This window comes from Rattus norvegicus, chromosome 9 (genome assembly GCF_036323735.1).
Source record: "Rattus norvegicus strain BN/NHsdMcwi chromosome 9, GRCr8, whole genome shotgun sequence".
Taxonomy (NCBI): Eukaryota; Metazoa; Chordata; class Mammalia; order Rodentia; family Muridae; genus Rattus; species Rattus norvegicus.
In genome coordinates this window covers 112,153,810-112,165,520 of record NC_086027.1, presented here as the reverse complement: position 1 = coordinate 112,165,520, position 11,711 = coordinate 112,153,810, and the positions used below count along the sequence as shown (strand labels likewise).

The 11,711-nt window shown below is 43.2% G+C and overlaps 1 long non-coding RNA gene across 5 annotated transcripts; it reads right to left on the bottom strand.

Annotated features, from left to right (window-relative positions):
• Positions 1 to 1,204: 1,204 nt before the first annotated feature.
• LOC108351983 (uncharacterized) lies at positions 1,205 to 11,192 on the bottom strand. Of its 5 annotated transcripts, XR_005489374.2 has the most exons (6): positions 11,036 to 11,192; positions 9,084 to 9,114; positions 8,144 to 8,252; positions 3,742 to 3,868; positions 3,359 to 3,509; positions 1,205 to 2,608 (listed from the first exon to the last, which is right to left on the bottom strand). It is a non-coding gene; the product is annotated as an uncharacterized LOC108351983 (long non-coding RNA). The 5 variants fall into 5 exon arrangements; XR_005489376.2 differs by lacking the exon at positions 3,742 to 3,868; XR_001839920.2 differs by lacking the exon at positions 9,084 to 9,114 and having other exon boundaries at positions 11,036 to 11,187.
• Positions 11,193 to 11,711: the final 519 nt, after the last annotated feature.

Below are 11,711 nucleotides of genomic sequence, written 5' to 3'. Positions count from 1 at the left end.
TCCACTTACCCCAAATCTGTTATGGCCAACAACTTACACAAAAATCCCAAGTCATCAATGTGTAGAGAGTGAATGTTTCCCAGACACAACAGGGTAGACGGATCGATGAACTGTCCACAGCAGCCATGACAGCATGCACAAAACCGGCACAAGCCCAAGCCACACAAAATCCCAGTATGGAGAAGGGGAGATGGGCACAAACTCTCACCTCTAGTTGAGGAGCTATTGATGTTAGGCTACTGCTGGGAGCATGAAAATCAGGTTCTGTTATTGTTTGTATGTTTGCTTGTTTTTGATGTGACTTCTTGTATACTGACTGCACTCCAAGGCAGGGCCCATGACTAGGAGATTCAGAGAGGAACATAAACACACAGACACACAGACACAGACACAGACACAGACACAGACACACACACACACACACACACACACACACACACACACGACAGAGAGAGACAGAGAGACAGAGAGGTAGAGAGAGAGACAGAGAGACAGAGAGGTAGAGAGAGAGATGGGTTATGAGGAGAGAGGTGGGGAGAAACTGGGCAAAATTGGGGGAAGAGGGAGGAATATGATCAAAATACATTGTCTGAAATTATCAAAGAATAAAAACATTATAAACAGGAATGCATAGATAAAATGATTTGGGGTTGTAGGTGAAAGGTTAAAAATAAATAAGCTTATACATTTTATTTGTAATTATTCCTTTTCTAACTTAAAGCCTGATGCTTATCTAAGGCATGAAGAAATGTGGCCTTCAAGTCTCCATGTAATTTTGTATTAATTTATCCACTCCCAACTGTTCTCAGAAATTTTAAAAGTTTGTTTTTCTCTACACCTTTGACAGGTCTGTTATGGAGTCTACATCCTAACAAGGTGCCCTGGCTTAGGATGCAGCCCATCCTTGCACACTCCATTGGAGACTCTTGTAAGGCACCCCAAGAACACTGTAAAGTATTCCACATGTTAGATATGCCTCACCTGCACCTTTACCTCAGTGTTTCCTGTTGCTGGCACAGTCAGGGATTCTCTAAAGGAAGATGCTCGATGGGTGAGAGCACGCACTGCTCTTACAGAGGACCCGGGTTCAGTTCAGCACCCACATTCATCACACCCACATATAAACCCAGCTCTGTGATGATCCAATGCCCCCGGCTTCCATGGGCACCTATTCATGTGAATGTACTGAAACACAGACACGTGGTTTAAAATATAAATTTAATAATAGTTTTCCGATCTCTGTTGTTCTCAGCCTGCTGGCAGGATGACTGTAATAATCCCTTTCGGATTGTACGGCATACCAGAAATATAATGTTTCCTTCAAAAGTCAATGTGAATTAAATTCCTTTGAATCAAAGGTTGGGGGTTTAAGATAGGCTGGGAGTAAGAAGGCCATGGGGCTGGCTGCGTCTACTACTGACCTTATATAAGAAATGATGAACTCTCTCTTATCTTCTTGATAGGAGGCCAATGGCATGCGGCTAATCTAGGCCCCCACCCTCCCACAGGAAGGGAGCCCACGACATCGTCTTCTCTGATGATCAGAGTTGGAAAAGAAGGCTCTCTGGTCTTTTTAAGAGAGGCAGACCTCTCTAAAAATCTAGCATGGTTTTTAGAATAATTTCTTCTCCCAAAGGTTCAGAGAGAGTACTTATAATTACAGCTTCCTTAATGGAACGATGGTTTTTTAAGGAGAGAGAGTACCTTATTTTTCAGTTCTACGAGAGCTGAGGTGAAAGACAGGTTAGGCCTAAAGGCAGGAAATTTAATCTAAAATGTAGTTAAGTTGGAGAAAGGGCTGTTTGGGGACGCTATTACTAGACCCCCATCCAGGTTAAAAGAAAGTGAGACACAGAAGGAAGAAGCCCCTCATGGTGATGTATCAAGCTCAACGAGTTCCAGCCACCCCAGCCTTACAGTTCTCATCACCAGGTGCCTGTGATGCAACATTAGTGGCTTTAATTGTTTTTTTTAAGTTATTTTTTTACTGATCGTTGGATCTGGTTCATTTACATTGCCTGTGTGGTGCTGTGGAGAAAGTAGTTTGAGGGAAAAGGGGAAGAGGAAAAAATGGATAAAGATAGCTGGAAAGGAGAGTCCCAAGGCATCGTTTCACACCTCATTCCATATAGTCTGCAACCATATGTTCAGCGTGGAGCTGAAGATATATATATATATACATACATACATATATACATATATATACATACATATATACATATATATATATATCTTCAAATATATATCAAAATGAGTTAAAGTCCAGATACGATTGAAAGACAGGGAGTCTCAGGGTATATGCACACATACACACACATACACACACACACACACACACACACACACACGCTAGCAAGACCCATAGAGATTCTCAAAGACACTGTCCAACATTAGTCTGTTTTTCAAAATTGGAATATTTGGAACAGAGAGCAAACTTTAAAAAGAGAAGTGAATTAAAGATCATGCATTTACTTAAAGCGACCCTGGCTGGCCAACTACAGCTTTGGAAATACCAGGTCTGCGCTATAGGTAGAAGACTGGTGCTGATTTCTAGTTTGAAGGTGCTCACTCTCCAACAGAGGCCCATCTTCGGTAGAAACACGAATGTCTAGAGAAAAGGCAGAAGGCGGGGGGAGGAAATCTTGATAAGCCACCAAAAAATGTGAGGGTCTGGAAAGAAGAGAAAAGCAAGATGGAGAGAGAGGCTAAGAGACAGAACTGGCAAAAAGGAGTATCCCATGCTAAGCCAAGGGAGTGAGAAGTCTAGAGTAATCCATTGCTGAGAGCCAGTGATGCAGTTAAGGAACACTGACTCTGTAAGGTTTGGGGGATACAGAAATCAAACTGCACACGGTTGTCAAGACAGTGGTAGAGGGTCAGGCTCAAGCAGGGAGCTGTAGATGAATGTAGAGTGAGAAGGAAAATATTTGAGTTGGACAAAAAGAGAACCTATTGGTTTCCAATATAAGGGATGTTATGATCTGGATGAAAAGCTCCTATACAAAGGGCTGGTGTGTACGGAGGAATCTGGTGGTTCCTCTGATGCAGTCCATGTTTCTTTCCCATCTCTGATATGTAATTTCCACACTCCAGGAAGCTGTAGCCGTTTGAGCAAACCCTGTAGGGTATTCCTCCATGCATGCTCTCCAGGCCAAGATGCTCTAAACGAGTTACTGCTTAGGGAGACCGTGCCATGAGCTGGATGACAGCTACACATGGCCTATGCATCTTGGCAGCATTGAGTGAGTTGTTCAGGCTTTGAGGCAGAATCTTAATGTTTCCCAAAGGACACTGGGGACATGGCGGGAGCCGTGACACTCAGTGCAGTGTGCAAAGCAGTGAACGAGAAATCCGTCACCTGGGCTAATGTATTTTCCTACATTGGGCATCTGTTTCCGGAGAGTGACCCTTTGCCAGACTTTTTAAAAATGTCCCTCCATCTGTCGTGAAGCCATAACGATTTTGCCAAAATCTGCCGTTAATCTTTTCACTGACCGCAGATCTTCCAGCTGTGAAGATGAGGAACATTTGGAAGAATTAAAGTCATATCTTCTTATTTCCCCTTCTAAATTCCCCTTGAATTCCCATATCTTTAAAACAGGTTCACAACACATCGGTGGTGATTTATTTAGATTTATTTCAGTTCCTACATCTGGTCATTTCCCACTCTTAACCTCTGTATCCATTTCTAGTCTGTGGCTCCCCTGAGAACAGGACTCTACTACCCTCAGTGTCTCTCACCTGGTAAATGATCTTTTTGCTCGTTCCTTTTCTGTATTTTAAATTCATCTTTCTCAGTGACCCTCCTACACGGGCTCTCTCTGTTGCTCTCTCAATGATAGCCTGGTCCTCTGGGGCTCTAAGCAGGCTGAAGGACAAGAAGCAATTGAAAGAGAGAGGAGATCAAGTGCTTTTCAGATACATTTCTGATTTTTGTCTATAATGAGGTTGGCCAGTGTATCAGCCCTGTAGGTGCACATGTACTTTGGGGAAATTAGAAACCAACCGAGAAGCAGTAAACAAACTCAAAACACTATCCACTGCCACTAGAAATAAATGAATATATCTAATTATAAAAAGCATAACTCATCCAGTCCTGGATAAAACCTCGCTGGGACCAAGAGATCTATTCAGAGAGCTATTTTTAGGAAACACGAAACTCCATGGAAAGAAATAATAGACCAAAGACACGGACATCGGCAGCAATGGGGAACTGAGTGCTAGGTCATCTTCGGAGTCCTGTTTAATGTCAGTGGTTAAAATGTAGTAGCACATATTGTTGACCACATTTAAGTGCTGGCATATAGTCTAGGATGTTGTCTCCAAGACTGATCCATCTCCCATAATTGATTGAGACCCTAACTCATGGTGGGAAGGCACTGCTGCTAATTCTGACTTTGTGACACCGGATCAGAGCCACCATCTTTAGTCTGGCCGAAGACAAAGACAGTTCTTTGTCTGTACACACACACACACACACACACACACACACACACACACACACACACACATACTCAGAAGGCCCAACACTGCACATGTGGTTTTGCCTCTCCTTTTGGAAAGCTGAATAATAAAAAGGGATTTATCCACTTTTAAATTTCATCTGTGCACAGAGTGAAATCTGCTTACATCCTTCCTGGCTTCTGACATTGCTCTTTCTCAAGCCTTGCGAAGCCAGTGGGAGCCAGCCCTCTTACTGCTTACCCTTATATTATTAGGCCGTGGAGCAGGGAGGGGAAGCTGGGATGTGCAATCTGTCAGCTATTCTGCAACCTAATGAGGCACGAGAACAAAGGCTCTCGGTGCAAGAAAGTTCTCCACATTGAAGGAACTAAGATGAGGATTTGCAGATTCCAGCAAATCCCAGGAGACTTTTTAAGTAAACCAGCCTGGCTCTTCTGGCTACACGGGAGAGAGGCCTGTCAGTCACCGGGTCAGTGCCCTGCAGCTTCCTAAATGCCATATAATACCAAAGGCTTAGCCCCACTTGTACCTGTAAGTCAGGTCTGCACTCAGACCCCGCATAAGCTAAAGTAACCTCCTTTAAACGCCATAGCTCGTGTGAGTCCACTATGGAGACGCCCCGAGGAATAATGACAGCTGACTGCTGAGAAGAGACAAGGTAAGAGACCGGGACTGACGAAGTGGGAGGTAAAGACGTGAACTCGGGAGGCAGAAAGGCTACACTAGGGGTCATGTTGATGCTCCCACCCACCCTCCTTCTGTCCCTCTCTCTCTTTGAGGAGAGCTTTAGAACGGAGATAATGATTCAGAGGGTTAGGCTTGGGTAGCTGAGGACTGAAGGCGTGCAGGTCAGGTAGCACAAGCAAGGGTGAAGGCTGGACCACAGAGCAGAACTATGTGGCCACTCACTGCTGAAATGGCTGCCAAGCTGTGGAAGATGTGAAGCAAGAATAATGGAGGGTGCGTGCGCAGTAATGAGTGCATCTTCTTTTCATTAGCATAGGTGAGCATCAGGCTCCATGATTTAAGAGGGAGTAAGGAGGATTGCAGCTCATAGCTCTGAGATGGTAGTTTGCGGTGTTGGTTTGTGACTCTCCCTCTCCCTTCCTCCCTCCCCCTCCCCCCTGTGTGTGTGTGTGTGTGTGTGTGTGTGTGTGTGTGTGTGTGTGTGTTTTCCAGGGTACTGCAAAACTGCAAACAACAGTTGCTGCATATTCTTCAGGGCCACATTAAAATATTAAATAGTTTAGAACAGAACAAATATTATCAGTGGGTGCAGAGTCTGGAAAAAAAAAACATTAAAATGATGAGAGCCAATGCCCACACTGAGCCATGCTGGGAGCTATAAATATAAAATATCTGAGGAGGGCGACAGGAGGCGTCTCTCAAGTGCAGCCTCCTAAATGCCAAATTTCCCAAGGCGGAAGTCAATGTGGACTTAGGTCAGTCCCGGGAAGCCAGCATGGCGCCCGCTTTCTCCGTGATTGGACTCAGCGGCGTGCCCCAAATCACAGAGGTGATTACCCAAGACAGATATTCTCACATTCACGTCTGTGCACCAGCACATTGGAACGTACACAAGTGCTTCTCCGTAAATGTTCCCCGTGCTCCCGTGAATGCGCGACCCACACAAAGAGTTGAGTCAATGTGTGTTCGATGGGATCCGGAATTGTGAACTTAGAAAAAACCCAAAACTTTAAGAGACTGTGTTCAGGCAGACACGGAGGGTGACACTGGAAGGAATTAAGTGAGCGCTGTTTCTGTGTAGGAACGTTTTAGTTTCTTCTTTGAGTAGGCTCTACTTAATTGTTGAGTGCCTTGGATCAGCCACAGTCTAAAAAGTAATCCAGGATAGATGACGGGGACTAAAGGACAAGGTCAGAGGCTGGAACTGCTTGAGGGTCGGGTGCTCAGGGGATCAGAGTCCCATACAAGACGGCGGAAACTACAGAAGTGGGCGAGAGCTGACGATGGCTGAGGATGAGATATCTAGGCCTATGCGTACCAGAAAAAGCAGCCAAGGCTTCTGACTCATGCCACAGCCGGTCCAAGCTAGAACACCCAGACAGAGCCACACCATAAAAAAAATGGTATGACTCCACCAAGGATATGCTGGCCCATAGTGATCTTTCCTTCATAGCATAGCTGACTCTTAGGGGAAGGCTAGGGAGAGAGACTGATTTCTTTTGGTTTTTTTTTTTTTTTTTTTTTTTGGTTCTTTTTTTCGGAGCTGGGGACCGAACCCAGGGCCTTGCGCTTCCTAGGTAAGCGCTCTACCACTGAGCTAAATCCCCAGCCCCGAGACTGATTTCTTAAATACCAGTCCAACAGCAGAGAATGACTTGAATCTGTTGTGACCCATTAACGTTGTAAATATGTCCACAAAAAGAGAACAGTGACTTGAAGAAAGAAATAGAGAAAGAAATTCGATCAACAAAATAAATGTAAATAGGTAAGTTTAAGCATGTGCATGTGCGCGAGCGTGCACACACACACCCCAAATAAAAAACACCTGCACCTTTCAAAACTGACCAGTCCCCAGAGTCCCGATAGAAGAAGCTATATCATGAAAATGGCCATGCAATATTTTCAATAAAGTCATAGAAGAAAAATTTGTAAATGTAGAAAAGGAATCTTCATTCAAGCACAAGAAGATAAAATTAAAAAATTAAGCAGCTGTAACGGACAACTGCAGAAAACCCCACCCAAATACTAAGGAATTAACATTATTCTCAGCAAGTCATGGAATGTCCTCCCAGATGGATTCCGTGTTCGAACACAAGACAAGTTTCAAAAATAAAGGCAAATTAAAATGACAACTTAGAGTCTATCTAAATCTAGCAAGTGAACAGCAAGAGAGTTTCAGTAAATACTCAGACTCACGAAGAACAACCAAATCACTATTGGGTGGCATAAATGGGTAAAGGAAGAAGTCAAGATCGAAATTTACAAATGCCTGAAATTGAATGGAAATGGATCTACAACCTGCTAAAATCCATGGAATACAACAAGGGCAATGAAAGCAGCCTAGAAAGGGAATTTACAGCGTTAACACTCCATACCTATAGAATAATCGGAAGTCAAATAAACAACCTAAATAATTTATATGTGTCATATTATATATGATATGTGACATGTAAGCATACACACATTATATATTATTTCAAGATTAAGAGAGGCGATGAATTTGAAAGGGAGTGGGACAGGTGTGGAAAGGGTTTGAGGGAGAAAGGGGGAGTGGGGAAATGATGTGCTTATATTTTAATTAAAATAAAATATGTAAAAAGCAGCAGACAGAAAAATAGTTAAATAAGACAGGGCGGAATCTAATATGGTAGAAATAGAAAATAGAATAAGAAAAGTGAAAAGGTGACTCTTTGGAAAAAACAAATGGTCTTAGCAAACTGTCCTAGGGGTTTCATGGTTGTGGTAAAATAAGATGACCAAAGCAACCAGAAGCAGAAAGATTTGTATGGCTTTGTCAGGACAGGAGTTCAAGCAGGGCAGGAACCTGGAGGCAGTAGCTGATGCAGAGGCCTTGGAGGGATGCTGCTTACTGCCTTGCTCCCCGTGGCTTGCTCAACACCCTTTCTTATAGAACCCAAGACCACCACCCACAATGGTCTAGGCCCTCCCACATCAACCACTAATTAAGAAAATGCCCTACGGGCTTGCTTACCGCCCCATCTTATCCAAGATCTTCTCAACTGAGGCTCCCTCTTCACTGATGACTCTAGTGTCTGTCAACTTGACACAGAACTTGCCAGGACAACTGACATCTTTTCAACCTGTCGAGCAAAGACATCGCTCTTAAGCCACAACCTTTTCTTTCTTTTTTCCCCCCAGGATCACACATTAATGAAGACATCACAATATAAATTATTTTTTAAACTTAAAAAGTCCCACAGACTCAAAAATTCAAACACTTTAAATGCTTTCTTTAAAAAATATCCATTCCCTTTTAAAATACAAAGTCTCTATAAAATGTCAAAATCTTTTAAGAGGTTTAAAGTCTTTCAACTGGGGTTTGTGTAAAATCAGGAATAAATTAAATATTTTTTTTTTACTTCAAGAGGACGACCAGAATGCAGTCACAATTAGATCAAAGCTAACTCAAACGTGAACTGTAAAAAGCTCCATATCCCGTCTTCTGTACTCCAAGGGGTTTGGGTTACTTCTCTGACTGTGCCCTCTGCAGCATACAGCTTGTCTCCTATGATCTGTCTGGCTCTACTCCATGATTGCTATTGCGTTGGTGGTCATCCTAGGGTACTGGTATCTTCAAACTGTTGGGGTCTTCTGCACCTGGCTTAATTTTTACCAAAAACATCTCCTGGACTCTTCATGTTGCCAAGCCTCAACTTCTCTGCATGACCTCTTCAATCCTGGACCTTCAGTTGCTGCTAAGAGGACACCTTCACCAATGACCTTTCTTGGCCTCTCAAAGTGCCAGGACTCAGCTGCTCTCCAAGTCCCTTTCATGTTTTTAGAACCAGCACCACCTGGGAGACTCCCACACTACCCATGTTTGGCTCTCAGGTCAAGGTACACCCTTGGCTGCCTCTGGAACACAGCCTCTGTGTGCAGACTCTGAGGAAACACTTCCCAGAAGGCTTTACCTCAGTCATGATGGTCTCCTTTTTATCGCCACTGATTTGTTAGTTCCAGATGAGCAGCATCAATTGTCCCAGTAAAGCAATAGTTGTTAAAGGAAGAAATGAAAGAAAAGTCTTAAATTAAGAAAATTAGAGGTGCAAAGGGAGAGATTTCAACAGATGCCAACATAATTCAGAAAATATGGGTAAACCTCAAGAGCCCATATTTCACTGACTTGAAAATGTAAGGTAGATGAATAGGTTTCTGATAAAATCTACAAATTATCTAATAAGTTAAACAAATAACTTCAACAGATCTATAAAAAAATAATGAAACTGGACCAATAATAAAATGCTTACCGTTTTAAAAAGCCAAGGACCACACTGATTCACTAGAGAATTCTACCAGATCGTCAATGAAGACCTAAGCCAATACTTCTGAACTCATTGAATAAAATAGGAATGGTTCTTTTTTTTTTCCTCCATCTTTATTAACTTGAGTATTTCTTTTTTTTTTATTTTATTAACTTGAGTATTTCTTATATACATTTCGAGTGTTATTCCCTTTCCCGGTTTCCGGGCAAACATCCCCCTCCCCCCTCCCCTTCCTAATGGGTGTTCCCCTCCCCACCCTCCCCCCATTGCTGCCCTCCCTCCAACAGTCTAGTTCACTGGGGGTTCAGTCTTAGCAGGACCCATGGCTTCCCCTTCCACTGGTGCTCTTACTAGGATATTCATTGCTACCTATGAGGTCAGAGTCCAAGGTCAGTCCATGTATAGTCTTTAGGTAGTGGCTTAGTCCCTGGAAGCTCTGGTTGCTTGGCATTGTTGTACCTATGGGGTCTCGAGCCCCTTCAAGCTCTTCCAGTTCTTTCTCTGATTCCTTCAACGGGGGTCCTATTCTCAGTTCAGTGGTTTGCTGCTGGCATTCGCCTCTGTATTTGCTGTATTCTGGCTGTGTCTCTCAGGAGAGATCTACATCCGGTTCCTGTCGGCCTGCACTTCTTTGCTTCATCCATCTTGTCTAATTGGATGGCTGTATATGTATGGGCTACATGTGGGGCAGGCTCTGAAGGTGTTCCTTCAGTCTCTGTTTTAATCTTTGCCTCTCTATCCCCTGCCAAGGGTATTCTTGTTCCCCTTTTAAAGAAGGAGTGAAGCATTCACATTTTGATCATCCGTCTTGCGTTTCATTTGTTCTAGGCATCTAGGGTAATTCAAGCATTTGGGCTAATAGCCACTTATCAATGAGTGCATATCATGTGTGTCTTTCTGTGATTGGGTTAGCTCACTCAGGATGATATTTTCCAGTTCCAACCATTTGCCTATGAATTTCATAAAGTCATTGTTTTTGATAGCTGAGTAATATTCCATTGTGTAGATGTACCACATTTTCTGTATCCATTCCTCTGTTGAAGGAATGGTTCTAAATTGTTTTTATAAAGGTCATATTACTCTGACATTCAAACCATGTAGAAACATGACAAAAGAAAAAGCAAGGGAGAAATTACAGAATGATCTTCCTCATGAATAAAGACACGGAAAATTCTCAATAAAATGCAAACCGAGTTTAAGATCACACTAAAATGACCATCCATCATCATCAAGTTGACTTCATTCCATAGATGCAAGGGTGGATCAACATAAATCAAAAATGTAATTTACCATATGAATAGACTCAGAGAGAGAAAACCCAGTCATCTCAGTAGACACAAAGGAGGCTTTTGATAAGATAAATACCATCTCTTCATCATAAAGGTCATTGAAGGTCAAGACACAGAGGAAGCTTATCTCAACGAAATAAAGGCGAGACAGAGTCAACATCAAGCTAAAGGAGAAAAACTCAGTGCTCCCATAGAGATCAGGAACAAGACAAGGAACACACACACACACACACACAATGCTATTCAATACAGTGTTTGGAGTCCTAGCTTCCTCTCCTTGCAGTAGATGACAAGTAGCACAGCAATGCCCACCTGGGGGTGACGTGCAGGGAACTAAAGACTGTAGAGTCCTCAGCTCCAAACCGATCATTTACGTCTCACCCCCAAGCTCAGGGATCATTGCAGAACAGGGTCCGAGAGCCGGAGGTGGTAAAAGACTTTCAAGAAAAGTGGTTTCCAGACACCAGAAGGCAGAAGCTCACACAAAAGCATGGCAATTGTGACAGCATGCAGGAGGCTATGGGAAGCTCACACAAATGCATGGCAATTGTGACAGCATGCAGGAGGCTGTGGAAAGCTAAAAGCAAGCCAGACAAAATCATGGAGGGGGAGGGGAAGAGGAGGGGAAGGGAGAAGAAAGAGAGAAGATGGGAAAGGGAGAGGTAATCTTACCAAGTTGAGAAGTTGAGAGTCATATTTGATGGCTACTGGGAGAGGGAGAGAGAGAGAGAGAGAGAGAGAGAGAGAGAGAGAGAGAGAGAGAGACTGACTCACTCTGAAATGAAAAATTATGACACTAAAAGAGTTGAAGAAGACGATAGAAGATAGAAAGACCTCTTGTGTTCATGTGACAATCACCACCCTGTGAAAAGCAACATACAGATTCAGTGTCACCTCAACGACATCCCAGGACCGTTCTCCATCAGTATAGGAAAAGAAAACCTGTGTGGAGAAAGGCAGAAACGACATAGTGCTGCACATCTGAACG